This window comes from Vulpes lagopus, chromosome 6 (assembly GCF_018345385.1).
Source record: "Vulpes lagopus strain Blue_001 chromosome 6, ASM1834538v1, whole genome shotgun sequence".
Lineage (NCBI taxonomy): Eukaryota > Metazoa > Chordata > Mammalia > Carnivora > Canidae > Vulpes > Vulpes lagopus.
In genome coordinates, this window is record NC_054829.1 from 71,071,071 (window position 1) to 71,098,887 (window position 27,817).

Genomic DNA, 27,817 nt, shown 5'->3' on the forward strand with positions numbered 1-27,817 from the left:
CAAGTTCTCGGAGGTGAGAAATTTTTCAGGTCATGGAGTATGCTTGTGATGTTGAAGGGGCTAATTTCTTATTTATAATTATGCCCATAAACACTTTTAATTTTACTTTGTGCTCTACGTTTATAAATTATTCTACTATCCATTTAATAAGTGGGGGCTACTTTTGTATTTTAATATTTCATAAAGTCTATGTTTGCTTGTTTTATGAGGGTCAAGCAGAAATAACTTTCCTCTGGTTTTATTTTTTTCTATGTAAGAGGCTTTTAACAATTTATCAGCATCTAGTGAAAAAGGTCCTGAAGATCCTTTTCATTGTATTTCTCTCAATTTTCATTGATATTTCATTCCTACGAGATGGGATACTAATATATAAAAGAATGTTTAATTGCCCAAGAGATTGACCTAATTTTTTATCAACTCAACCTCAAGTCCTAACCTAGCCCAGCGGTAGGGATGTGGCTATGTTGTAGGAATTGTCATTATGATATCACTGCCAACAACAAGCTGGTGCTTACCGAGTACTTCCTATGTGCCAAGCATAGCTCTAAGTGTAACGGTTCACTTAATTCTTGCAACAATTCTCTATGGTAAGTATGATTATTATCATTACTTTAATTTAAAAATCTTTTTTATTAAGTAATCTCTGTGCCCAACATGGAGCTCGAACTCACGACCTCAAGATCAAGAGTTGTATGCTCCACCAACTGAGCCAGCCAGGTGCACCTATTACCATTATTTCATAGATGAGGAAAGCAAGGCATATAGTAACTTGTCCAAGATCCTATAGCTAATAAGTCAGTAAATGGAAGATCTGGGATTCAAAATGTAAGAAGTCTGGATTTCAAGTCTGAATTTGAGCTCAGTTGTTGGTACTATACCTATACCTACAGTCTATCTATCTATCTATCTATCTATCTATCTATCTATCTATCTATCATCTAATCTTTCTAATTTCCTAGGCACATATATATGTATAGTTAATATATTTTTTCAGTTTTTTAGAAATTGTGACAGGTTTTCAAGGGTCTGTGATTAAGATGTTGGTTGATGGCTTTGAATTTGTATGTGAGTCCAATTTATTTGTCTCTCTGGGTATTGGGGACTATGCTTTTATTTGTCAGGTCAAAGACTCAAGTAATTCCACAGTATTTAATTTTCATTGCTCAGGGTTTAGCAAGATTAAAGTGAGGAAGCACTGTTGGCTGAGTACATATTATTATTTGAGAAGTACTTGTTTTATATTTTTGTATCCCCATGGCACTTAGTATATCCACTTGTAAACTATAAGGACCCCTTAGTTTTGAATGAATGAATTGAGGAATGAATGGGGGAAGTTCAAGATGACACTGAATATTTTCTGTCTTGTTTGGATGACTATCTGAATTTTTGGGATTGAAGTTGCTTGAAGCTTACAGTTTTTGTTCAGTGTGATAGTACGTATCATGGTGCCCGACAGCATAGTAGTAAATGGCTTTGTCTCTTGGCTGCACATACTTAATGGTTAAGGTACTGGAGGATGACTCTATTCACAGACAACTGGTAATGCTCTGATTCCATGATGCCTTGAGATGGATGGTTGATATAGGTGAGCCTTCGGTCCTCTCTTTGCAGTTACCAGTACACAAATTCATAATTCCCATCAAGAATATTATATTGGCATTGGAACTGCACATCTGTCCCAATCATGGCAGCTAGGTTGGAAGGTTGTATGATTTCGGTCCTGCAGGAGCTGACTGGAAAAGAAAAAAGAATAAGAAGTGAGGGATGAGAAGTGGAGGAAAATTGCACCAACTTACCTGGGAGCCCCTTACAGAGGAAGGACAGCACAAGGCAGAGAAGCCTGTACATAGTGTGTCTGTAGTTCTCTTCTGCTCTGTGCTGTTTACCACGAAGCCTACTTTGCATGCACAATGCACTCGGGCCCCCTTATCTGCAACGGCCATGTGGCTGCTTCATTGCTGTAGCAATAAAGGAAAGAGGTCCTTGGGGGTGGTTGGTGCTTGCGCTATCAAAAGACACACTCAGATTTGTTCAAAGGCAGCAATCCAACAGGCCCTTTTAGAGGAGGCTCTGGTGCTCCTCTGCCACTTGGGGCCTGTGTTTCCAGCATATGGTGCCATTCTCTTATCAGCCCCAGGAGGCTTATTCTTAAAGGAAACAACCAGGGAGATAGTCTTTTGTTGAAAGACATTTGGGAGGCCATCATCTCTTGGGTCCTTGTTCCTGAGTTTTAGGGATCTAACATGCACAGAGAGATGGGGAAAGGTAGGAACAGTCTTTTTTCTGGGTGTCCTATGGCTTTCGTGGCCCACCTGGCAGTTTCTGGTTCTGGTACCCACTCTTCAGAAACCAGACAGAGAGGGAGTAATTTGTTCATTTTTAGTTAACTGATTAATCAATTGAGCATCCGTTTATCAGATATTTATTGAATGCCAACTGCATACGGGCTTTCTGCTGAGCGCTGAAGACATAGTGGAAGCAAAAACCAGCCCAGATTTCTGCCACTGTGGAGTTAAAAAGTCTGATGGTGATGTTTAAGTTCAGGCAAGAGAAGGAGGTACAGCCCAACAAATAACGTATAGGAAGCTGGGGGGTCGGAGTGGGCCAAAGGGCTTCTGGGGTCTGCCTGAATTCAGGCGGGGCTTTCTCCCAGTCAACACAGCTGGTTGTGAGCTCACTGTGTGGGGAGAAAAGACTGCAATTTTCCCTGGCAACCCGCACCCCATCCAAGAGTCAGAGGGTTCCTTTCTACTGACCTTCCCTTATAACCATTTTCCTGTTTGTGGAAGATCCAGTCTTGGAGTTCCTGACTTAACACTGTTATCGTTCTATTCTTGGAACAGAATCAGCTTGGCTGCGATTGTTCCCACTGTGAGGATAACTGCATCTTTTGTGCGATGGCTTCCTTTTCATTGTGTACACAATGACTGCAGAGCCAGGAAATTTAAATTTGGGATAAATAATAAGCTCTCTTTAGGGCCAATCTTCTTTAGAGAGTCAGGGCTGATGGAGGTCAAGAATTCTTTTTCTTTTTATCACCTTTGTCAAAGCTTTTACTCCCACCTCTGCTTCCATCTTACTTACCTCATCTTGTTCTTCTGCTTCCATCTTACTTACCTCATCTTTTCCAAGACTATTCATCTTTCTGCAAGATATTCTCATGAACAACTTCAAAGGCATAATAGGACAGTGGACAAAGAGATAAGGAGACACTCACTCCAGAATGCCCAGACTCAGTGTGACACAGAAGAGAGTTGGAGACAGCTGAGGCTACATAGACACACACAGGCATATGGAGGTAGGGGGTGCTGGTGGCATGGGGGTGGATGTGCCTGCAGGGCAGGTGGTGTGATGGGGTGGCCAGGAGTCCTCCAGAGAGATGGCCATAGCAGTGTGAAGGACGTTTGGGAGCTGTTGGGAAGATGTATGTGTGCTTGTGGTAACCGCAGGCAGGCTCACCAAAGGTGGCTGGGAAGAAGGCTCTTCCTGCTGGCAGGGGGAATGTCATACCCAAAATCATTTTACTGGAAAGAGGCTCTAACTTTTTAAGAGGATTTACAACTTAAGCCTCAATGTGCTAAAATACAAGTAAGAATTAATTTCTGATGGGAAGGCCATGGAACATGGGAACTAGAGAATATTCCAGTACACAACCAGGATACCGGGAAAAGGCCATCTCTTCCTTCTTCTTCAACTCCTACATATCATTCATCTACTTTTGAAGTGTCTCCTGAATCTGTTTCCTCTTTCCGGGTCCTTATTTCTGATCCTTCTCTCTTCTCATTGTCTACCTCACATTTTACATTAACTTGATATCTGATCTCACTGCCATAGCAGCATGAGAAAAGAGAATCAACCAGTTACAGACCAGGGCTGCATGGCCCTGGAATTGTAAGAAAGTCCTGTGGTTTCAAGGGAAACAATCTCAGACATTTATCCTCTAGGACAAGGTGTCAGAAGGTTGAGGATTTGAGTAAGATTATGGATTTTTCAAAATCACAAGGCCAGAGGTCTCGGACCTGCCATCGATGTCAAACCTGAACATGAGATGTAGTATCAAGGCTGCAGAAATTATTCACACACCAGAGATCTGGACCTGGAAATCAGAGACCTGAGACAGGTCTGAATTTGAAAGCAGGAGCTAACCCTGGGGACCATTCCTTACCTTTCGTCTCTTATGTATTGACTGTAGATCTCCTCTTTTCCTTACATTGTTTCTTCCAGGTACAGAACTGAGACCTGTCCCTTAATCACAGTGAAGATGTCTTGAGAAAGTACATAGGCCAGGACATGGTTAACATATGATCAACTCAACTCCCATGGACAGTATTAGAAAAATGCTGTGTCTGAATGAATTGTTTTTTTTTTTTTTTTTCAATTTCTGTTTGCTTTCAGGAAAGGTATCCTTTGATTTACAGCATTTTTATGAGAAAGATGAGGACCACCCATGTCCTCTGAGGACCTAGATATGAACTGTATAGTGAAATTTCAGTTAGAAATTTTCACAAAAGGAACAACTTATAAAGAGAAGACTTTCCTTTTCTCTGCTCCCCCTTTGCTGGAGTACTGTTCCTTGTAGGCTCTTGGGGTTCTGTTGGGAGAGTGGAGTCTCTAGGTAAAGTTTAGAGCACCCTTCTTTTGTGGAGAAAACTAGGGTGAGGTTGAGAATGAGTTTATTTACATTTCAAACAAATATCTACTCATTCTTGTGGAGATGATGAAGTTATCATAGAACTAAATGCAGATGTTATACACTAAGATGGTAAGTGCTCAAGGGGCACCTGGGTGGCTCAGTTAATTAAGTGTCTGACTCTTGATTTCAGCTCAGGTCATGATCTCAGGGTTGTGAGATCGAGCCCCGAGTTGGGCTCTGTGCTCGGTGTGGAGTCTGCTTAAGATTCTGTTTCTCCCTCTCCCTCTGCTTCCACCTCTAAAAAGAAAAAAATAAGTGTTCGATTAAAAATTAATCGGTATCTTTCTAATTAGAATTAAGCGCAGATCCCCTCCTCCCCCCATATGAATTTAATCAGGGCCATTGTTTTCTCATATGTGGTATTCTAAGATCTAGTAACACAGTGTTTGCTTTTCTGGGCCAAGAAGGCCAGACTCCTCCTGAGATTGTGGAGGGCATGGGGAGAGCTTCCTGGCAGGAAATGACTTTTGCCACTGTCCCTCAACTCAGGGCAGGTAAGAAGCTAGTCTTGGATTCTGAATTTGGAGATGTAGGGATATCTGCAGATTTTTACTGGGGGCACAGACCCATTTCACGCTGGCTTTTGGGAGCTCAAATATGCACTTCCTTCTCTCCTCAAGCCTATAGCTGTGCTGTAAATGATCATGGGAGTAGGCTGTGTCCACACTGACATGGGATCGGTTGGGGGCAGATTGAGGGGGGAAAGCAGCCTGGAGATGAGCCTCAAGAGATGAACCAAGATGGCCTGAGGAAGAGCTCTGGCTGAGGGCAATTGTTTAGCCCTATGGGGCCCCAGTGTGGGATGCAATTACCACAAATCCCCTGGGGAGAGAATGGCTATTCCATAGTCTCCCATTAGAGGCTACAGTTCCCAGGAGTTGTGATATTAAGGAAACAACGTCCAAATTTTTTTTTTAATCCACAGGCTGGTGAAGTCTGAGGACACATGGTTGACATAATGAAGGACTTCCTAAAAGCAAGAGATTGAAATTCTTGAGGTAACATTTGAAATAACATCTGTACAATGACAACTGCTGCTATAATGAATAGCCTGGCTATCCTTAGCTGTCTCCAGGACTAAGAATGCTCAGTAGCTAATTGATGGCTTAAACTTTAGATGTTGTAGGTACTGGAAAACAGCAGCAAATCTGAAAATGGCCCATTTCAATTATGCATATGTATATATGTATGCATGTTTGCACTCCATCAATGAACATTTATTGCCAAGCACCGTGTGTACTGCCAGGAGCTTACAACTGAGTGAGTAGAGAAAGGTAGGATTCTGCAACCGCTGGTCAGAGACACAGATTGTTCCTAGTTAATGACATGATGAGGCAAGTTTTCCTTTCATTCTCTTTCCCGGGGGATTGCGTCACCTATGGAGCAAATCTGCTTTCCAGTGAACTACGTTTTATTCCTATGATGCCAGGTGCGAGGAGCTGTTGTAATAGGCCTGGCTGTGCTGCTACTCTCACAAAGCTCCAGTGGTCCTCGGGTTTGGCTTCCAACCAGAGTCTGCATCCCGCTGTGCTCGGGGCTGGTGGGGCCAAGGATGGAGCAGGCTCCTGAGGCGCTTTGGCTGGTGCAGCACTGCCCCCCAGTGGTCATATGTGGTCATCTTGGGAGTGCCGAAATCCTAGAGTGAGGTGGCTGTCGGCGGGTTAGTGAGGGGATCTCAGGACCAGCTCCCCTCCGGTGAGGCTGGCCAAGTAGAAACCAGAAGCCATAGTCGAGAAACTAAAGTGAGGATTAAGATTCATCAGTGACCGGGTACCTGGAGTAGTATGCATAGAGAGAACCAGAAACAAACATCCTGTCGGTTTCCCAATTTGGGTTTTGTCAGAAGAAATAATTACTGGTTGATAAGATCATGCAGCTGCCTAGGGATTTCCTAAGTGTGGTGGTGGGAATGGTGATGATGATGGGGGGGTCCTAAAGCTGAACCGCCTTGTCCTGTCAGTCCACCCTTGTCAAAGTTCTAGGAAGACTTGGATCTAGAAGAAATATCTTCAGGTTGGTGGGCAACGCAGGAATAAGCACGTGTCTCCTGAAATGAAATCAGATGCAAATTTGTGTGTAATGAACTTTTAAAAAGTTTCTGAAGGGGTCTCATCTGTAGATCTACCTTCAATCTGCTCTCTGCATTTCTCCTGGGACTCGAGTGGTCTTGGGCAGCCTCCCCATGTCTTACATGCCTTATGTGTGGGTATTCAGAACTCCACTTTGGAGGGAGGTATCTCTTTCTTAGCATCAAGTACTCTTCCCCTCAACCCCCTTATTGGGTCAATGCCACTGGAAGATATCCAGCACAGCAGGACACTGTGCTGTCTCCCAGGTCATGGATCTATGTATGAGTCAAAGCTGAAGTAGCCTTGGCAGCCAATCTGCTCTTGGCAAAATTTAAATTAGTGCAACAATCACTTCCTTCTTTCTGTTTCATCCCAGTGTCCTTCACATATATCATCACTTCCCTCCGGAGGTCATGGAAGTAATGGAGTTTCACCCCATCCTGCTTTATTTCTTCTGGTTGATCTATAGCTTGACTTCCTGAACCTCCAAGCTTGAAATCTTCCCTGTCCCTACCCTATTGCTCTTCTGCCCTGCTCCTCTGCAAATATAGAATAATGGGTTAGAAGAACTTCCTGATCAAATTAAAAAACAGTATAAAACAAACAGTGGCTAGTCCAGGAGCTTTGTAACTGCAGCCTAATGCCTCAGTGGTCCAATTGCTCTTGCTGTTGCCTGTAAAATTCAAGCACCTGAAGCTCTAAGGGAGAAGACCCCAGTCCTTATGCTACACATGCTGTTCACACTGTGAATCGAGGGTAGGAGGTGTGATAGCTGTGTGATGGGGAAGGATGGAGCATAGACTCCTTGATCTATAAGAACCTACCTCTGTGTGCACTGGTGACTGGTTAAACTAAAGCTTTCTGAAGTCAAGAACTGTGCACCTCCTTGCTGTCTCAGAACTCCAGTGCCTTGGATACAGTAAGCACTTGATGATAAACGTATTGCTCCATAGCCTGGTGGTTAAGAGACGATGCTTTAAAATCCAACAATCCTGAATCCAAGCTCTTTTAACTTCAGCTTTTCTTTTCTTTTTTCTTTCTTCCCTCTCCTTTCCTCGTTTTTTTTTTTTTGTTTTTTTTTTTTGTTTTTTTTTTTGTAGGCTCCTTGCCTAGTGTGGAGCCCAACATGGGGTTTGAACTCATGACCCTGAGATGGAGACCTGCGCTGAGATAAAGACTTGGTTGCTTAATGCACTGAGTCACTCAGGAGCCCCCTGTTTTTCAGTTTAGGCAAATGTCCTAGACTTTCTGAGCCTGGGGCACCTTCTCTCTAAAGCGGGGATAATGATATCCCCATCCTCCAGCATCTGCGAGGCTTAGAGGAGTTGGTTGGTACATGTGAAGCCCTGGACATTGTGCCGGGCATATGGTCAGTGCTCAGTTAGAGGAGGTGTTTTATTACTTTTAAGTGTACACGTGCAGATATCTGTGGGTGTGTGAGAGCAAAGCTCAACTTGACCAAATAAAATCAGCCCCATTTCAGAGAACAACAGTGCAGGCATGTGGCTGAGCAGATTCCCTCCCTAGACACCCTTGACCACTTCTTTCTATAACTGGAAAGACGTTGCCCCAATTTCCAGGGATCAATATACTCCTGAACCCTGTCCAGAATGGGAGGACCCTCTGCACATAGATAAGGTTTCAGCTGAACGGCCTCAGGTGGCAGTAACTGACACTCCCCTTTCACTTTGAGCTCTGGGCACTCACTGCTCAGTCGGCATGGCTGGGTCTTCTGCCTTGGACGGTTGTGACTGACCCAGTCTCCGGAGCTGCCGACACAAGAGAGACTTGGAGGCTTTGTATTCAATCATCATTGAGAGCCTATTAGGAGAACAAGGTGTCATGCGGCCACTAGAAAGGCTGAATGTCTAGAAATGGCCATTACAGAGGAAAATCCTTCTGCTTGGCTGACAGGGCCAGGTCTATGGCCAGGTCTATGGCTTTAAAGCAATTGGTGCAGATGCCGAGTAGAGTGGGTGCATTCATTTTTGTGCTCAATAAAACTGGTTATTTATTTATTTATTTATGATAGTCACACACACACACACACACACACACACACACACACACACACACAGAGAGAGAGAGAGAGAGGCAGAGACACAGGCATAGGGAGAAGCAGGCTCCATGCACAGGGACCCCGACGCGGGATTCGATCCCGGGTCTCCAGGATCGTGCCCTGGGCCAAAGGCAGGCGCCAAACCGCTGCGCCACCCAGGGATCCCAATAAAACTGGTTTTATTCAGGGAAGTGAATTGTTATCCCCTCGGGAAGGGTGAAGGGATACAAACAGGTTGTAATTCTTGGAGGATCCGATTCCTCTGTAGCTGGAGACAGAGAGAAAGAGGGAGAAAGAGGGAGAGGGTGGATGAAAGGGAGCTCCATGGTCCTGGGAAGTCCAGGGGTAATTAGGCAGCTCAGATTTCTGCTGGAACTGCTGGATGCTGCCAGATGTGTCCAGGCCCTCTGTGCACCAGCCCGCAGTGCTAGCATCCAGAGTCCACGTCCTCCCCGCTGTGGCTGTTCCTCATGTCTGGGAATACATCAAAGGAGGCTGGATATTCATAACTGCTGTGAGTCATTTTCACATGGAGCTGTGGGGAGCTGCCTTCACCGGGGAGCACTGTATTCAGCCCTTTGTCAGAGCAGCTGAGCTGAACCAATCCCCCATTATGGGTGAGAGTACATTCCTCCTGGGAGACCTGGATTTGCCCCCAGACTCCTGTGCAGAACCAAATGGGTCTTTTTTTTTTTTTTTTTTTTGAGAAACAGTTGTTAAAACATCCTCCAGTCTTGCCTATGCCTCTCTACCCCACACCGAGATAGCTCTGCTTGGTCTCCTCCACGAGTGTGGCCACCTCCAGGTCCGGCTGTTAGTGTCAATAGCATCAGGAAACTTCCATGTTTATTTTGCTCCAAGGAAAAAGAATATCAACAAGATTCCAACCACGACCACATTTCTCCTCAACTGGAGGAGGAAATTCTGCTCGCTCCTCTTGAGTGTGGTTATTGTTGGAAAAAAGCATTGTGTGTGACGCTCTTTGAGGGCTGGCAGAGGCTTGTGAAATTGAAGCCGCAGGATCATAGAGCTGGAAGGGGCCTTAGTCATCATCCAATTCTAGCTCCTCAAATGCCAGATGAGAAAATGAGGCACAGGGAAGTTAAGTGACTTATCTAAGGTCACACAGACAAACAAGGATTTTCTAGCTTAGAGCCTTATTTGCCAAAACAGGGAAGAAAATAGCAGCAGGTGGATCTTGCTATGATTTTCCACTGTAGACCATGTCAGAGGTTCAAACCTATCAGGAAGGGATGGGGACCCAGAGACCTGGACCTGTATCTCAGCTTTGTGCCTCGGTTTCTCTGTATGAAAAATAGCTGTATACAATCTGGGGTTGGGAGGGTGGGAGAATTATCTAAGGAATGGTCGGGCTGAGTGGCTGGGGTAGGGCATAGTATGGGGAGTGTGAAAGTGGGTGGGATACGGAAATAAAGTGGAATGATACCTGCTTGTTCTCTGCCCTGGTCACAGTCTGTTAGGAGAAACCGTTCTCCAGATGAAAATATTTCATAGTCAGCAGGACTATGCTTGGGGCAGCGTGGAAAAATTGTTCCCTCTCTATGTGCCTTTGGGTGCATGTTCACTACACTGTAGGTCTTCAGTTCTGCCAGAATAGCAAGCAGGCCTTGCTCTTTAGAATGTCCAGAGCTCCCATTCCCATTTGGGGTTTGTGGTGAAAGGTCAGACTCCAGAGCTGTCTGGTGGTGATTGGGTTCTGAATAAATGAGCCTTCAGGGACTGCCAGGGAGACTAGAGAGCCACCAAGCCAGGCCCGGACTGAGCCTGGCAGTGGAGGCCACACAATGTCTCTTGGCAAGTTGGCCCTTGTAGGCTGGGCTTCTCGCCTTCCCTGATGACCCCCCTGGCAGCCCCACAGCCTGGTGTAAGAGGGCCCCGTCTTCTCGACTGCTTTCTCCTGTTATTACCTTGTCAACAGCGACATCCAAGACACAAAGGACAACTCTGCACGAGGATGGAGTGAATGACTAGTTAGGTGCCTCCTGTTTAATAACCAGAGAAATAGTGCTGTGCGGCATCGCTCCATATGCTCTGGCATCTGTGTCTGGCATGTAAGGGACTCATTTTCTTCACATATCTCATTAAAGATGTAAAGCAAAACGGAGGGGCTACAAACCTCACCCCCACCCCCGCACCCCAGCCTCCGGGAACTCACTTTTCCTACCCTCTGCTGCCATCTAGTGGTCCTTGGCCCCTTCCCTGCATTGTCGTTTCCCCAGTGGGGTTGAAGCAACTGCGCCTGTGAAACAGGAGTGAGGTGGTTACTTAAACCACACAGTCCTGGATGTCCTTAGGCTCACGGTCACTGAGGGTCCCCTTTCCCAACAAACGCCCGGACCACCCTGGAATTGCCTCCTGGAGCCCGAGAGAGTCCTTTCCCCTCTGGAGAGACGGTGTTTGTTGATCTTTTCCAAATCTATCTTCTAGACTCTGAATGTTAAATCTTGAAAATCTGGCACACTGACCGTGGCTTGCCAAAAGCCGAGGTGAATTCTGTGACTCGGGGCAGACAGAGTCCCACCCTCCACGCTGCAATTTCTCCCACTGTCTTGAGGAATCCTCAGAGGCTGGGGTGGAAAAAGTCACAGCGGGGAAGGCGGATTCCACTGGTCTTTGTTAGCTGCCTGCCCCCTACTTCCATGCCAAGTCCTTGCAAGGGGAAGCTCGCTCCAGTCTGGGTTTCACTCTCTCAACCTGGGTCAGTTTCCCAAGGCTGACCTTGTTTGACATTGGCTGCGCTGCCTGTGATAGCATTGGAGTGGGCTTTTAGCCCTGGTTCACCAGCGTGGGTCTTGGGCGGATATGCTGGGATGTGTGGATGGCTGTGAGACACTCCCCTCAGAAGGAAGACCCAGTGCAGCCCACTGTATAACTCACAAGAACTGTGATGGGAGGGCAGCGAGGGCATGCGCCAGCTGCAGGGTTTTGGCTGGGGCTGCAGCTGCCTGCACATCACCGTGGGCTCCTGACACGAGAGGAGGGTGACTGCATCTCTGGGCCGGGGGCTGAAACAGAAGGAGTCATGTTGCTTTTTGTTGTCAAGCCAAGCAGTTAATGTCCTTCTCTTTAAGCCTTGGCGTGTGTTCATTAATTTCACTGATTGATTCATTCTTGCATGTGCACTCAGCTCTAGAACACGCAGTGAAGTAGACACAAAAAAGCAGCATATGACACAGTCTCAACCTTCAAGGATCTTCTTGCTAGAGAAGGAAGGCAGGAAGAAGCACACAGTTCGAATAGTGCTCTAAAGGGATTGTGAATGAGTGATCAATTGTCCAAATGAGGACAACGTCTAACACAGGAAGTAGGGATTCTGAGAAGAGAGGGATCACTGGCAGTTCCAAAAGTACTCAAACTGCCCAAGGTTGAAGTAGAATTGGGGGCGATGGTGACATGCTCCCTCAGGTGTGTGTCGTCCTAGGTCCCCTTAGCTTGGGACTCTGCTCCAGCTGTTGGCTGCTTTCCCCACGGTCAGAGGACACAGGGAGACAAAGGAGATCTCCCAGGGTCTTGTGTATTGATCTGTAACAGATTTCTTTCCTTTCTCAATATCGTTGCTCATTCATTGATTGGTGTGTCATTCATTCATTCATTCATTCATTCATTCATTCATTCAAGAAAACACATAACTGTTCTGGCCATGAGGGTTCCAGAAATGAATCCCCACAAAAAGTTCTAAGTTTTCACACCAGCTTGCCACTGAACCAGAGATGAGCTAATATCCTTGTCACTTTCGTCTCCATCTTATATCACCTCATTGAAATACCGGTTGCTCTCGATTGCATTTAGAGATATATCTGCAACATGCGGTCATCCTCCCTGCCCTGCTCCCCCAAGAACACCCCAGACAGAGGTGCAGGCCCTGCTGTCCGGCTGCCTATTCTCACAATCCCGTCATACTCTGGTCTCTGGGGCCGACTCGGGGACCCACTGGGCTGGGTCGCAGGGCTTCTGGTTGGCAGAATGGACAGAGAGGATGCTTCTTGGGTCATGGGGAAATAGAAAGGCTAAAGATAAACAAAGAAAGGACCCTTTGATTTATTCCTGGTTAAAAGTAAAGTAGACTTTAGTTCGAAATGGTATTTGATACGCCTTGTGAGGAAGAAATCCTATTATGTCACGTTTTCAAAAGTCTGTGCTGCTAAGATAAAGATATTGCATTCCACGACCACGGAGCTCTGTGAAAAGCGCCTGTTGAGAGACCCGGCAGTTGGGGGAAAGGTTTAATGTAATTTAAATTTACACGGACTGGGCCTCTTCTTATGTTTACTGACGAGGAGCAAGGAGCTCTGATAGCAACTCTCCAGGAATAGAACTTTTACCGCAAAGCATTTGATCACAAAGAGCTCAGACAAGTATTGTATTGTTCATTTAATCCTCAGAATGTTTGTGTAGGAAATATAATTTGTTGAATGAGTTGTACACGACGAGCTCGCAAAAACTTTGAGTACCTTAACTGGCTTGCCCTCTCTCTGTGTGTGTTTCTTTTCCTTAGTTAGAAAACTGTAGACATCCTTTTCTCTTCCTCGCCTCTTCCCTGGGACCTCATTTTTCTTTCAGCAAACCACAAGAAATGAGGGGCTCTCAGAGCCATACCCTGGAGCCTCGTCTCTGCCACTTGTGTGGTCAGGGACTTACAGTCCGGAGACAGAGACTGCCGGGAGAGAGTAGGTGGCAGAGAACTCATGCATCCCTATAGGGGAGGGGCACAGTGGCTTTTTGGCTTCCCTGTGTCCTGGAGGTGGGCTGAGTTCCCCTGGTGGGACCCCCACAGCCTGCACAAGCGGGCGGCCCTCCGAATTCTATCAGTTCCTGGTTTCAGAACCAAAGTAAAGCCAATGATTGGAGTCCCCTGGCCTTGGTTCCCTCCTTTTTAAATTTCTGAAACTATCACAAAGAGGAAGAAAAGTTATTGCCAGCTGCATGGGGTGGTGAGGGCAGTATGTCATGTGATGCCTGATGTGGGTGAGTGGGCACCACCACCCCTGAGCTATCCTCCCCCCTTATCCCCCATCATGTCTTCTCTGGGATTATGCAAGTTTAACTCCAAACTCAAGGGCCAGCAGGTGGGAAAGGGAATTTCATTGTCACCCAATGTCTACCTGTGTGCCTTCAACTTTACTACGACACTGACTCACTAAACCCTCACGACCAAGCGAGGTATGTGTAGTATACTCCTATTTGATGAGTGAGGGGACGTGGGCCGTTCAATGATTTCCTTAAAGTCTTCGAGCTAATGGGTGCAATTTCTAGAACCACAGGCGGCAAAGAGGAGAGGGTAGGCCCTGCTGTGCTCACCACTGTCTGTCAGAGGGAGGAGTGGTGTGGCTGTGGAAGATTCCTCAGCTGTGTCCCATGGCCATCGAGCCCTCCAGCTGAGCAGGGCAGGGCAAGATGCTGGGCACAGCAGAATCACTAACACAGTCCTCAGCAGCCAGCTGTCACTCTGAGTGTCCTTAGGTCCAGAACCGGCCAGTATCACAGCAGTTCCTTTTCCCTGAGGAGGAGCGTAGGGGGCGAAGCAGATATGTAGTCTCAGTGCAGCACTCTATCCTCTGACAGGCTGGACCTGAAAGAGGAAATCAGTGGCAGAGTGATCTCTACCCAGATCCCTTCTTCCCTTCTCTTTCCCACAGGGGGTTGGGTGTCTCCAATCTCTCATGGGCTCCTCTGTAGCGGATGCCTACAATCAACGGGACCATGAAAGGTTGGGGACTTCCCCCCCTTCGGAGGAGGGAGGTGACAAAAGTTGGCTGCCACCCCAGATTCTTCAGCCTCAGGGATACTCCAGGGGCTCATCAGGGGGCTTGCCCATTGACAGCAGGCTCTGTTTTGGAACATATCCGAAGAATTGACATGAATGTTTACGAGGCAGGAAGATGCCACAGAACTCAAACAAGGCATCATGAGCAAGGCATCACCAGGTAGAGGGAGAGTGAGGGCGAAACCACTGGGTGCAGAGGTGCAGTGGGCTCTGGCTAGAAGGCAGGTTTAAACCTTGCCCAAGTGGTGAAGACCACCCATGGAGCTAATCAGTACTGTTTACTCTGCTTTCTTCTGGAAGCTGGATATAGTCACTCAGCTTAATTGATGTCCCTTGTGTAAAAATATGTGGGTGGGGGGGATCATAGTGAGGTTTCCTCTCAGGCTCTGAAACTTCTGGAATCACCCTGACTGACAAATAGAATTTAGTCACTTAGGCTCCTTTGTGGTGGTGGTGCTTGTGGTTTGGTTTTGTTTTAATATCATGTTGTCACAAGCATGTTATTGACAATTTAGCCCCTTTTCAAGTGTGGTTCTCTATTGGGTATCATTTTCCATACGTTCAATGGCAAGAAATCCTGCCTTCTTGAGATTTCCAGTCTGAATCAATGAGATGGTTCTCATATGCAAGGCAGACAGACATATAGACTAATGCAAAAGCACCAGAAAGTTACCCTTTCTTGCCAGGAAGTAACCTTAGCATCAACATTGTAAACAAGCACCTTTTGGACAGGTGAGCAAGAAGTTAAGTACGGGAGTAACATGCCTGTTCTAATTCAAAGCCAGCAAGGGCTCAGGGAGAGGTCTTGGCTGAGGGTCTTGGTCGGCACCACCGAGACCCTGATGGCTGTGAATGGAGAAAAGGAAGAGATTCTTTAATAGAGAATAATCGAACAAAAATTTTACAATGCATTTCCTTTCCATCTCCAGATTTATAGATGAGGAAACTGAGGCTCACATTGCTTAGGTGGCTTGATTAGGGTCACAACACCTTAAAAGCAGTAGAGACAGAGTCAAAACCAGATTATTCTGCTCTATCTATATATATATACCCTGCTTATGCTGAATTATAAGCTAAATCTGATCTGGGGGAATCTGTACTAATGTTCTGCTTCTGACATGGGCAGCGGGGGAAGTAGCTCTTCTTCTATTCTCAAAGGTTAAACTGTAACTTCAAACTAATTTCCATTAATAGAATTTCAAGGGTTTGTCATGAATTCATTGATCCAAAATGATCTTGAATCTATTTATCTTTTGGTAACACCCTTTTAGTGTCACCACTTTCACAAATTAAATATATATTTATATGGCCAGTCCTCATTTATTGGTATGTTGATTTTAACTGATGCTTCCTAGTCTGACGTTCCAGCAATACTGGGGCATTATTAATTGAAAAGGGTTCTGTAAGATACTTCTTCAAGGAAGACATTTGCATTTTAACTTGCACTTTCAATGGCTAAACTCCAAAAGGTGACTAATGGAGGGATTTCAGATGTTACAGTGGGGTGGTGGGGCCCTAATCCTTTTAGTGGAGGATTTTTTTTTTTTTTTTTGCATGTGCCAAATCCTGCCACATAACTAACTTACAGGTAAGGCCAGTTGTGACCTAAAATAAGGCATTCTAGAAAATTTGAAATGCAAATCACGCTCAGGTTTTGGTGTTACAGAAAACATCAAACTGGCACAGCAGTTATCCCACTGGCCATTTCCTGGAACTACAGAGAAACAGCAGAGCTGGGTGATGCTCACCTGTGCCCCAGGCCCCTTGGATGGATGGCATGACTACCAGAGCTCAGAACAGTGCAGCATCCTCCCTCAGAGAAGAATTCCCTTCTGTGTAAGAAGTTCTTACAGAATTAATCCTCAAAAACCTTTTCTGGACTTTACCAGATTGTTCTCTGGTAGCTATTTCAAAAGGAGCCAGAGGCCTCTGATTGAACATGATACTCTAGCAGAGATGAAGAGCCCCCAGTGCAGGAAGGTGTCCGTTTCAGTGACAGCACTGACTTCAGGCCCGATCACTACGTGTGCTCCCAGCCTCCCATTACATCATAGGTGCTCCAGAGACTTGAGAGCTCACCCCAGTCTACTGAAAAGAAATGGGTCGGTGGGCAGATCTAAGCAGAACCATGACATACTCCACTGGAAATGAAATGGAAGATAGCATATATTCACATGGGGGCTGTTCCTTTTTGGAATTCTCATCACAATTAGAGTGCAGGTCACTAAGAAAATGCGATCTTAAGAGGGCTTGGACTTTTGAGGAAGTAGAAGCGTGGAAGAGATCTTTGCTATTGTTGTTTGCCTGCCCCTGCCTGCCAGCACTCTCCATTCGCTGTGGGCATCGCTAGGATGGACCAGGGCAGGCATGCTAGAAGTCACTTATTTGGACCTCACTCTTTCTGGAGGTCAGATATAAGGACAAACTTCTCAAAGTGTTCTCAGCTTGTGCTTTTCAACTGTATTTCCATCTGAGATCCTCTTTGGCTAGGCAAATACCCCCTGGGCCTATACCTCTCCAACTCTTTCTCAATAATGTAAAATAAGCTCATTGGAATGAATAAAGAGAATGATACTGCTTTGGCTCAACCACTAATGAGCACTTTCAGTTTGTCATAAAGTAAATATTAAAGTTTTAAGAGACAGCCCAGGGACCAACTAATTATTTTAAAGTGCTTGCAAAAGGTCCAAAGTTCCACACCGAGGAGCTATGTCCTGATCATGAGCTGAAACTCCTGGATTCTCTAAATCTGGTCTCCAGGTGCCTCCAGGGGCCAACCAGAAGGAGTTCCTCAAAGATCCATAAGATGTTAGAGCTAGAATATTTAGTCTTTGAGTCCCTCCCCTCATCTTTTGGATGGGAAACAGATCAGAGAGTACCAAGGTCTCATGATTAGCTTGGGGGCCTCAGATTAGAATGTAGGTTTGCTGCTGGGTCCAGTAGGGTGGTGACTTCTCACTCTCTCTCACTGAGGATAGGGCAGCGATTCTTTGATTAACTGCACAGGAGGTATTTTTGGTTGTTTTTTTTATTTTTTGTTTTTGTTTTGTTTTGTTGGTTTGTTTTACAGTTTTTTGGGGGATGATTTTGTTTCCCAAAGAACATCTTTGTCCTTTCTGCTGTTAGGGAGTATACAGTGTCTACCTATCAGTAAATTTGTTCCAGTGAAGATTTCCTTATCGAAACATCTATAATTGTCCCATTTAGTTCTGAAATAACTGGTAAAGCAGGTATTCTCTTTACCAGTTATTTCTCTGGTAAATAACTTTTACTGCTCAGGTTTTAGGGAGGCAGGAACCCAGGGGCAACCCTTAAGGCTCCAAGGTTTGCTCATCTTTGAATTCCCCTCCTTCTAGGCTTAATGACCTAGCAGGGAGCTTGGTAAAAACTGGTGTTCAGAATGACTGAATTCAGTTGAATGTTTTGAGGACAGTTGTCAGACATGATTCTGTGGTCAATTTAGATTAGTTCCTCATCCTCAGGGTTAGGCATCCTCTTCCTCTTGGCCCTTTGTTTAGAAACAAAGCATTATTTTACTTTTGAATAAAAATGGTTCACCAAACAGATTGTGTATAGCTTGCATTGTTTAACAAAAATAATGGAGAGCTTTTGTTGAAGTTTGATAACAGATACGTTTGGGGGGGGAGGTGGAAAAAAGAGGCAGTTCTAACTTACCTAGTATGCAGGTGATTTTAGGAACTCCTTACTCCAGGGATGGACTATATTAATGTGTGTTCTAGTGAGATCTAGACAATTTTATTTATGTTAGACGACCTACTTTAAGGAAAACTAGGAATATTTTAAAAAGACATAATCTAATATTTAAAAGGTGGTTTTATTAGATCATTTTTCTCACTTATATGTGTTCATTGAAGAAGAAATTGTGAATTATGTATCATTTGAAAGGAGAGAAGAACATCATGCATGATTCTACCGCCCAGAGATAGGTACTATATCATTTTATTATATTTCTTTTTAGTCTCTAGTCTTCAGCGTATCTTCTTACATTGTTGAAGCCATATTATATATTCAATTTTCTGTTTTCCATTTATAGTAGAGTGAGATATTTAGGTTATTTCCAATTATTGGAAGTGTGAATAATCTTTAATGGGCCTCTTTGTTTATAAAACATATGCTCAGATTTTTTTAAAGACTGATTACCAGTTATTCGGCGAAGAGGGATGACCATGTTAAAGGGTCTTGATATCAGTGTCATATTGTATTAGTTTGTGATCATAGCAGCAATAGATGTTAAGTCCTCTTAATGTGCCAAATTTCACCAGCAGTGAGGTGCACTTGTTAAAAAGATCCATATTATTTGATATGAACGATAGTTGTTTTTATTTGAGTTTTTTGGTATTAAGTGTGGTTGACTTTTTCAAGTATTTATTAGCAATTTTAATATAATTTTTGTGTCTAATTTTTCCCTGTATATTAATCAGGTTAGTGTTTTCCTTATCCATTTATAGGAACTCTTTATATATTGAGCCTATTAATATTTGACTGTCATACAACCCATATATTTTAAAAAACTAATTTATTATCGATTTTTTTCACTAAGGCATTTTTGGACATTTAGAAATCTTTTGACTTTATGCACTCAAATGTATGTATTTGCATATATCCTGATAGTTGCATTTACTGCGGTTACTCTAGAAACTCCTTTTTCAGAGGGAGGGGCAAAATTTGGATGGAGGAAGAACAGCTTGGGTTGGGAGGAAAACTTGCTCGGACTTTGATCAGAGGTTGATTGCATTAGTGGACTTCAGAGCCAGGGGTCTCCTTGCTGCTAACATGCTCAGGAACTCCCTTTTGGTGCAACATATGTATGTTATCTTCTTTCTCAGTGTGATAAGGCTTCTCCCAGGATTGGAAAAGCAGAGAGACTGTAGGCTGATAGTGAGAGCCTGTGAAAGTTTGCCTAATTAAATTAATGCATAAAGAGAGGAGACACAACGCCTCCCACTTCTGTAAGGAAAGTAATTGAGGTTGCCACTGGACTCTGGCATTATATCTCTAAGGAAATAATAACCCACAGGAGGACAGTAGTCTGCACTGTCCAAAGGAGAGGGAAGTTAAGACTGTAGAGGCATGTGGAGTTCAGTTGCCAGAGTTCTGTTTTTGTTGGGAGGTAGGCTTTTTGTGGTGGTTTGTAGAACTTTGGGGGAAATTAATATCCATTCTCCCAAACCACTGAAACTTCCATGTTCTCAGCAAGCAAATTTATGATAAAAAATTTGGTTTCCAAGATATCATAATAAGCAAAGGAGGAAATGCCTTGCACTGAGACTAAATGTGCAAATCCCTTGGCATTTGGGTTTAGGTCTGAATCTCATCCCAATTTAGACAGCTTAAATTTGCCACTGGGGTTAATCGCCTCTGGGTTTACTAAGAACGTTCACTTTCTTAATCCTATCAACTAAAATCCAATTCCTCAATGGGTGTACTGCCATGGGGAGGTTCCTTTAGCTATCAGCAAAAATTATTACTACCCCAAAGCCATTTGGAAAACAAGTGTTTTGTGTTTTTTTGTTTTTTAAAACACATATGTTACATCACAAGATATGTTAATCAATCAGGAAAAATTCAGTAGAATTTGCTAATTCTAATAAACTTACCAAAAGGAACAGACATGGATGAAATGGATCTGGGTGGCACCTTGCAAACCTATAATGCCTTTCATTGTGCAATATGCAGGGTTTGTATTATGCCAATATTAACATAAATGGCATCATACTCTATATATTGTTCTGCAACTTCTTTTCCCATTCAATAATGCATTTTGAAGATCTTTTCCTGTTATATGTATAGATTCACTTCATTATTTTTAACTGTATGGAATATAAACTTATAATTTATTATACCACTCTTTGATATACTATTATTTGTGCCCAGATTGTTATAACCCCAAATTGCCCACCAAACTTTTTCATTTTTCATTATAAAACTAATATATACATATTACATTGAAAATTTGGCAAATACAAGAGTGAAAAGAAATAGGTAATCACCCAATCCCCATGAACTCTGATATTCAGTACTCACTAATGAGATACTTTTCTAGAGACTAAAAAAAATCATAATTTGGTAACAACTAATTTTAACAATCAGGTTTCATTATGCTTTTTGAAATAAATAAGGTAATAATAGATTATGCCTTAAATATATCAAGAATTTAGATTATTTAGATTTCTGTTTAAAAGATTGAGAAAGCAAAAAAAAAAAAGATTGAGAAAGCATTTATAAATTCTATATGTTAGTAACAGGCAGTATTCTACATTTTGTTAAGTGTTTATCTTTTTTTGAATAGTGTTCTTTTTATAGAGACAAAGTTGTCATTACTTTTATTAAGTCATTTCCAAGACCCATATGGATATTATATTAGTAATTGGGATTATTTTAAAATTGGGCCTAAAAAGTTATTTATACTTTGTATTTATCATATCTGAAATGATGTATCTTGGAATTTTTGTGGGTCTTCATGTTTTTAAGAGAATTAGAAGTGTGTTTTCAATAGAGTTGTAGCCTAAAACATGCAGTTGAACAGCATAAATTATGCGTAACTGAGTGGTATAAAATTTAATAACCCATATATTATGAGCAAAATCTGTAATATTGTGGTTTTTATCAAATTTAAGTTAAGATTTGCTTAATTTCAGTTGACAAACCAAAAGAATTGTAAATTATTTTTACTCCTGCCACATGGTGGCATCATTTCAGTTTGTAACGGAAGAATGGACATTCTTTGTTAGCATGTTGTGTTCTACCTTTTGCTTCATAAGAATATCTGTAAGAGATATCGGTCAGTTTTCTGCTGTTATTTTTTTTATTTTTTTAGATTTTATTTATTTTCTCATGGGGGGTGGGGCTGGACAGAGACACAGGCAGAGGGAGAAGCAGGCTCCATGCAGGGAGCCCGATGTGGGAATCGATCGAGACTCCAGGACCACATCCTGGGTCAAAGGCAGGCACTAAACCGTTGAGCCACCCAGGGATCCCTCTACTGTTATTTTTAAGTCACTTGAAAAATTTCTAATTATTGGGATGCCTGGATGGCTCAGTGGTTAAGTGTCTGCCTTTGGCTCTGGGCGTGATCCTGGAGTCCTGGGATCAAGTCCCACATCGAACTCCCTGCATGGAGCCTGCTTCTCCCTCTGCCTGTGTCTCTGCCTCTCTCTCTCTCTCTCTTTGTCTCTCGTGAATAAATAAATAAAATCAGAAAAAAAGATTCAAATTATTTTATGCCTCATTATAGTAGCGTAAGTAAGAGTTGGTACCAAAGCTCATGCTGCCAAGTGTGCATCTAAATACATAACTTTTTCATTGGTGGGGGAAAGGCAGAGGGAGAGAAAGAATCCTAAGCAGGCTGCATGCCCACTGATGCAGGGCTCCATCATGGGATCATGACCTGAGCCGAAATCAAGAGTTGGTCACTTAACCAGCTGAGTCACCCAGGTGCTCTACAAGTGTTTTTTTTTTTTTTTTTAATTTGTAACTTTTAAACAGATGTTAGTTATAATTCGGTGCCATGAAGAAGGCCAGATGACTGCTTTGATATGTTTTATAATTAATTTTAAAAAGAGCAATTGCTAAATATAAGTAATGCTAAGAAAATAAAGAGCAGCATCAAAACAGAATTGTGATATGAATTTTCATATATATATATGGGCTCTGTAAACCAATTCCTCATTTTCCACCATTTCCACCAGGAAATCAATCCTGAATTAATGCAAGACTGAAAAGAATATACATTTCTTATAAAATGCAACTGACTCAATTTGGGGCTTATCTTAACAATGATCTTATAAGCAAATCTTGCCATAAGACTCCAATGCCCTCCTTTGTTTTTTTTTTTTTTCTTTAATTTTTATTTATGATAGGCACACAGTGAGAGAGAGAGAGAGAGGCAGAGACACAGGCAGAGGGAGAAGCAGGCTCCATGCCGGGAGCCGGACATGGGACTCTATCCCGGGTCTCCAGGATTGCCCGCTGGGCCAAAGGCAGGCGCCAAACCGCTGCGCCACCCAGGGATCCCCCCTCCTTTGTTTTTAAAGTAACACTAGCACTAAATGAAGGTCAAATGATGGCAGGTAATTTGAATAGAAAACAATTATAAGAAAATGCGATCATCACAAATCGGATGCTATAAATATGTAAAACTCAATGTATGATCAGTAGCGTGTTCACCACCCACGTGGCTATGCTGTGTGAAACTCCTTTTGTGCAAGCCTTTTAGATATAATTGATTAGCAATAGGTATAGTAGTGATAAAGCAAAGAACATTTCATTAAAAGTTAAAAATATTTTTTTTCAATATTGTACTGTAGGTGCATAGTGAATTAATTGGACCATCAAGTGAATGGATTAGCAATTCAATATGAATTTATTTTTGAACAAAGGAAAAACAATAATGATGAAAGTCTTTCAGAAAAGAATCAAGTTGATAAGTAAAACCAACTATCACATATATATTTTTTATCTTTTCAATTCAAAATTGATGATTAAGTTTTATTTATTTTTAAAAATATTATTTATTTATTTACTTGAGAGAGTGAGTGATAGAGAGAGAATCAAAGCAGGGGCAGGGGCAGAAGCAGACTCCCCACTGAGCAGGAGCTTGATGCCTGGGACTCTGGGATCATGGCCTGAGCCACCCAGGTGCCCTGATTTAGTTTTAGTAAAACTTCATGTATTATATTAAGTGAAAATCTTTAAAGTTTTATTGGTTTTGAAGTTTCCTGCATGTTTAGCCTGTATTTTTTATTGTTGGCATAAGAATGCTGAGCATATAGTGTATGTACCATTTTATGCTTCTATATGTTTAAATAAGATTCTGTTTAAAGTAGTGTAGTTAACACTGGGCTCCATGAAAACTATTTGCCCATTAAAGGAGATATATATGACTCAGGTTGAGAAACATCACTGTCAGGTTGGGAACTCTAAGGTTCCTTTTGCAGATATTGTCCTCTCTGTTCTTTGGTGCTACCACTGTGGCCAGAGTGCCTGGCAGGGAACGTGGCTGGAGCCTGCCTGCATCATAGCACTTAGTGGCAGGAGGCAGGTGCTGGGGAGCACGGTGTAACTGTTGCACAGAGATAGGTGGCCAACATTCTGATCTGGGGAGTCTGATGTGCTGTCTTAGGAATCTTCTACTTCATTTCTCTCTTTCTTTCATTTGATGAAGTCCTGTTTGAATCACTGACAGGTAAGCAAGCACTGCTTGCATAAAAGCAGTTCCGAATAAAGTTCTCTATCTATATTTTAGAATTTGTGGGACTCAAGGACTCTGTTCACTCTACTTTTAGTGTTCCCCTCCATTTGGAAGACTGAGTCTGATACATGAAATGCGCCTTTTGTTCATCATATCCTATAGTGCACACTTTAGTCCCACTGTCTCCAAAAAGAATCCCAGTAGATCCAGACTGACCTTCTCATCTTTGAGAGGAGAGCTCCTTGTGTGCCTTGGCTGCTGTCTCCAGGCATCTCCCAAACCACAGGTCAGCTGCAGTCACAAGATTTCCAATGAGCCCAAGGGTCTTCTCTACTTTCCTTTCTGATGATATTCACTGTCTTCTGAGATCTGGGATAAGGACCAGCACTTCAGGACTGCTGGAGTATGCTGGTAAACTTGGTTAAGCAGACAACTGTGTTTTCCAAAATCCCCTTTCTCGTGTAGTCCTGCGGTAGAGATGCCCTGAAGATGAAATCGCACATGATCTGGAAGGCAGAAGTGAAACAGCTACGATTCCTCTTACGGGGTCACTGTGGTCAGGTATAATGAATGATAGATGCAGAGGTGCCAGGTAGGTCCTATGTTGTCTTTGCTCTCCTCCATTCTATGTCAAGTGAATCTTTCTGACTCTTGGCTCAGCTGACCAACAGTGACCCCAGGCCCATTGCCAGATGCTGGCAGTGAGTTTACAGAAGAGGTGGGTAGCTACAGAGTGGTAAGTGACTCTATCTTGGAGTTATAGTGGTTCTGCTAACCTAGCTGACCCCTAAATGACAACAGTTATTGGCTCTTAAACTGATTTGGAGGAGCAGGACCCTAAAGATGGAGAGTTAGCATTGATTCTCTGATTTGACTATAGGATTAGCGATCCCACTGCCAGTGGTAAATGGGACAACTAGAAGCAACTAGTAGTTGCTTCTAAGTGCCTTAGAGGAATTGGAGAAGGAAAATAATGAACTTAGGGCAATACCTTTTCAGCTCAAGGTCCAGGCAAGGTGATGGAAAGTTTCTGTGATTGCCCTGAGGGAAATCCTTATTTTTCAGAGCTGTAGGGTCTGATATTTCTGAAAACCAAACCCAAAGGCTAATCTTGTGGGTAGTAGGATTATAATACCAATTTAATTCAAGGCCTCTTATGGTTAAAATTAGGGCATTGACTAGGATTGACTTAGGCCCCTGAAAACTGAGGTAGCAACATGTGGGGGTACTCTGATGAAACGGAGGCCTTGCAGCCTCTCAGTTTCCTTTCTACAGAAGCTGACATTTCCCCTTCTCTGAGGAGTTTGGTCCCTCCTTGCTTGAAGATTCTGTGATGACCTATTGCCTGGATAAATGCTGAGACTCCTCGAGACATGCTCTCAAAGTCTTTCATTGTTCCTATCTCTATAGTCAGATGTAGGGCAGGCCCCAAGAAGACAAGTACAAAATAATGAGGTGTCATACATGCTGAAAGAATTGAGATTTTTCTAATTTATATTTATATGGCCAAAAGTTTATATAATTAAAAATTTTAGGTTTATGTCATTTAAAAATTTTAGAAATTTTATATAATCATAAATTTTCTTTCTTCCCTTCTCCCAAGAGACCCGCAGCCATTAACCAAGGTGGCATTGCATTGGGAAAGTGAAAATAACCAGACTTTCTGGGGATTAGGTCTGAAGTGATACTAAATCTTGGAAACCCCATATGCCACTCTGTTTATCAGAGTAGGGGTTTTTTTTAAGGCTATTGAGGCCAACATGGTATTTTGGCTCAGGTCCATCTGACCTGAACTTATCCAATGGTTATTTCCCACCTTCAAGAATACCTAATTGGAGACACACTCAGTGAATGGCAGAATCACTATAACTGTATCTGATCCATGGAATGAGGACAAGTAGAAGACATTAGAATTGCCTCTGTATTCCAAAATGGTAGATCCCAAGTAATACTGTATCCTGGAGAAAACGTAGGGATTAATGCTTTCATAAGGGACTTAAAAGATGTAGGGCCAGGACATCTCCATCACCTCCTCTATTTGACCAGAGTAGAAGGTAGGTGGCTGTTGAGGAATGACAAAGGATTTCTGTAAGTTTAATCAGATGGTGAATAGAATTGCAGCTGCTGTTCCAGATGTGGTTTCATTGCTAGATTAAATCAACAAATCTTTTGATTTGGGTATTGATATAAAAAAGAATTTTGTTCCTCTGTATACATGTTAGCAGAGACTACTGAAGCAATTTTTTTTTTTTTACCCAGGAAGGCCAGTAGTATACGTTTATTGTTTCACCTTAAAATATATCAACCTTCCCCACCTTGTCCTGTTCTATTCCACAGGGAACTGATTGCTTCTCCATTCCACAAGACATCACATGGATCCATTACCTTGATGGACCAACTAACTTTAGACACCTTGGTAAGATGCGTATGTGTCAAAGGGTAGGGAATACATCCCAGGAAAATTTAGGGTCTTGTTCTCTCAGTGAACTTTTTTGGGTTTCCATTGTCTGGGACAAGTTGAGATACCTTTTGCAGGGTCAAGGTCAAGTTGGTCTCAGGGTCAAGGTCTACATCTGGTTTCTCCTACTGTTAAGAGTCACAATACTTGGTGTGTCACACTGGATTTTAGAGACAACATATGCCTTATTTGGCTGTTTTGTTATAGCCTAGACCTTATTTATTGAGTGATTTCAAAAGCTTCCAATTTTGAAAGGGGCCTAGAAAAAGAGAGCTGCATGATTGGTGGTCCTGGTCCCCCAAATAGATCTCTAAGTGGGAGACACAGTGAGAGATCTGTAAAATATTAGGTTATAGCTACTCTTGACAAACTACCGCAAACATAAGTGCTTTAAGACAGCCCTTTCTTATCATCTCTTAGAGTACTGTGGGTTGAGTTGGCTTAGTTGTATGGTTCTTGTGCAGGGTCTCTCATGTTCACTATCAGGTATTGGTTGGACTGTAGTCATCTGATGGCTCAGCTGGGTATGACGTCTTCTATGGCTTCTTTGGCTTACACGATGGAGCTTGGGATGGGAGTGCTGTTCTGAAATTGGTGAAGGCTGACTAGGCATCTCTCTCTCATTTGGCTTCTTCACAGCATGGTGGTATCCGAGTAGCAGAACAGCTTATGTGATGGCTACCTTCTCCCAAAGTGAGTGTTCCAAGAAACCAAGGCAGATACTGCAAAGTTGCTTCTGACAGAGCCCACATAGCCACGTAGCATCATTTCCATCACCTTCTACTGATTGTAGTCAATTCCAGATTTCAAGGCAAGGGGATGACACAAGAATCTGACTACTGGGGGATCCCTGGGTGGCTCAGCGGTTTGGCACCTGCCTTTGGTCCAGGGCGCGATCCTGGAGTCCCGGGATCGAGTCCCACGTCGGGCTCCCGGCATGGGGCCCGCTTCTCCCTCTGCCTGTGTCTCTGCCCCCCTCTCTCTCTCTCTATCATAAATAAATAAATAAATCTTAAAAAAAAAAAAAAGAATCTGACTACTGAGAGGCATGGTTCATTGGAGGATCATCTTTGGAGATTAGCTGTCACAGTTGCTTTGAAAACTTTCTAGATAGACAGATTCTTACCTTAATAAGTATTTTCTTTACTAACAAATATTTTTGGGCAACACACAGTGTGTGAGAGCCTTAAAGTATGTAGAAGAAAGAGAGAAGGCATTGTACCTATCCTTGAAGTTTGTGTATTCAACTGTGAAATATTCATATTAACACTGAGGCTTAGAGCAAGCTGGGGATCCCAGAAGTGAGAATTAATGTACTGGTACTGATGGACAATGTGTGTATTACAGCTCTCTGGGGTGAAATAAATAAATTGATAATGGGCTTCTGTACATAGTTGTATCAACAATAAAATGATGGAATACTTTTCTAGCTGAAAATTTTTACAACCCAGTGATTCTTAATCTGGTAACCAACTCATTTCTCATAAGATGTGCTTGCCTTAAAAAACTGTTTATGAGAATATATTGGAATAAGTGTCAGAA

At 43.0% G+C, this 27,817-nt stretch overlaps 1 long non-coding RNA gene and 1 gene segment (V, D, J or C); one reads left to right on the plus strand and one right to left on the minus strand.

Annotated features, from left to right (window-relative positions):
- Positions 1–27,817, minus strand: part of LOC121493205 — a 439,102-nt gene that overhangs the window by 163,757 nt on the left and 247,528 nt on the right.
- On the plus strand, positions 5,616–27,223 carry LOC121493213. The gene is made up of 3 exons (XR_005988413.1): positions 5,616–5,691; positions 26,155–26,233; positions 26,915–27,223. It is a non-coding gene; the product is annotated as an uncharacterized LOC121493213 (long non-coding RNA).